The following is a 2125-nucleotide window of genomic DNA, read 5'->3' on the forward strand; positions in this document are numbered from 1 at the left end:
GGTATTTACCTTTGTTTTCCCTGAACATCTCCTGGAGGTTGATAATGTCAGTGACATGATATGTTCTGTTGCCCTCATTTGTTATCTTCATCCCTGCCACCTGGGCGTAATTAACGTAGCTGTTTTATGTTCCTGATTGTTTTTCCCCTAGTATATTTAAGTTCACCTGTGTCCTTTGTGTTTGTGGAGTCCTCTGCATTCACTAGCTTCCCTCTCAGTTTAGTGTGATTTTCTGTTTGTCATCTGGATAGGTACCAGTTTGTAAATAAAGCTTCTGTTAAAGCTTTTACATTTGGCTGAAATACCTTCATTCACCATCATGATGAACCATGCCAAGAAGAGGTCTCTGTTCTGTTTACATCAAAGTGTTGAAACATCACAGGTGAAAATTACCTGGTGGAGTATGAATATTTTGAATAAAATATAAYTGGAACTACTTACTATACATTTTTGTTAAAATTCTTAARTTTTAGTTGTGATATTGTTTTCTTAGCTTTCAGCATTGTGTTTGTTCCTGACTGAGAGCTTACGTGTTCAATGWTTTGCTGTACAGTCATTAGGATGTGTGCATTTATTAATATAAGGAAWGTATTTGTGCTTTAAAGTACTTTTCTTCTCACTTAAAGATCCCATGTGGTGGTGTTCTGTTGACTTTTGAAGCAGTGAACCTGAAATATTTAWTTGTGYTACCTTGTTTTCTTGAATATGYTTTTTGTTGAAACCTGAAGATATTGTGTTGTATTGAATTAATATTTTTTACTGTTAAATCTGTTTGAAATGTTAATTTTTAAGGAGTTTATTTTAAGATTTTTGCATTTAGTTTGAACATTTTTATGTTACAAGTTTTAATAATTCACAGCACAAAGTTTTAGTCAGTTGATCCTTGAAAAGAAAAAAATACATGTGGAATTGTTCTGACAGATTATGGCTTATTTACTGGAAACATAAGAAATTGTATTTTTGAAAGGATGTTTTTCTCTTCCTGAATTCATTCATCCATTCTGTACAAATTTGTTCTGTANTGCAAGAGAGGGGAGCGGCTGTAAAAAAAAATCAGGGTTCACTGTGCAGCCRTGAGTTCACCCACTAATCAGCCGTGACTGATTCGTTTTTCAAGAACAATCTAAAACAGACTTAATCAGTTAATAAATAACTTTTTTCCCATTTCATATTGTTTATGAACTGTTTGTGCTTTGCTAGAGCAGCGGTGCAATATGTCGATTGTGGAAGGTTTTRAGTTGATCTCGGCATTAGATGACTAAACGCCGCCCTATGAGAGCAGCACGTCCTCCTCTGACTCCTTATCAAAACGTTCGTAACTTTATTAAACAACAACAAATAAATCAACAAAACGTGTTCAAATTAATGACCCAACAACAATAATAATCTTAGTAATTATTGTTTCAACAAGGTGTTGCGCAATTYTGTGCATTTCGGTTTCATTACCAAAATAACTAGCAGAGCAAACAACAAACAAAATGAACTAATCAACCACCGCTGTGTTCAGGGAGGCTTATTAATGATCGCAAAAATAAATATCAAGCCTGCAAACCTAATGTCATAACGGACTGAATGTTTTTAATGTGACCTCTGGTTGGCTTGTGGAGCACAGTAGGTTGCCATGGCAACGGGTGTGCTTAAATGACAGAGAGAGATGGAGGGTAAAAAGGTGCAAGTGGTTTAGAGTTGATCATCTGTTCGGGTTGTTTTCCTTTGTCTTGGCGCATCACAGCCGCTGCAGTTACTGAACATTCAATAAACGACAAACTTGGACTAATTACCTCGTTCTTTGTGACTGTAGGTCATTCACAACAAACATAAAACATGGTAAATATGTTATATTAAGTATTTAACAAACAAATGGCTTCTACCGCGATAATTATGTGAAATTAAATTAATTGTCTAATATAAAAAATAGTTTTGGTGCTGTCGGGCTCAGAGAGGCTTTTCCTCTATCAAACAATTTTGTTTGATAGAGGAAACAAAATTCCTCTATTTAGTGGAAATATTGATGTTGATGAGATGTTCTCCAAAATGATAACCTTTATAGCTCCACCAATGAAAATTAGGCTCTAACATTCACAAATGACATTGAAATAAAATCCAGTCCAACATCTGGTTTGAG

At 34.9% G+C, this 2125-nt stretch overlaps 1 protein-coding gene across 1 annotated transcript in view; it reads right to left on the reverse strand.

Moving 5' to 3' along the window:
* LOC103460800 (uncharacterized) overlaps positions 1-2125 on the reverse strand; it is a 48591-nt gene that overhangs the window by 28583 nt on the left and 17883 nt on the right. The window lies entirely within an intron of this gene.

Source organism: Poecilia reticulata, unplaced genomic scaffold (assembly GCF_000633615.1).
Source record: "Poecilia reticulata strain Guanapo unplaced genomic scaffold, Guppy_female_1.0+MT scaffold_296, whole genome shotgun sequence".
NCBI classification, from domain to species: Eukaryota; Metazoa; Chordata; class Actinopteri; order Cyprinodontiformes; family Poeciliidae; genus Poecilia; species Poecilia reticulata.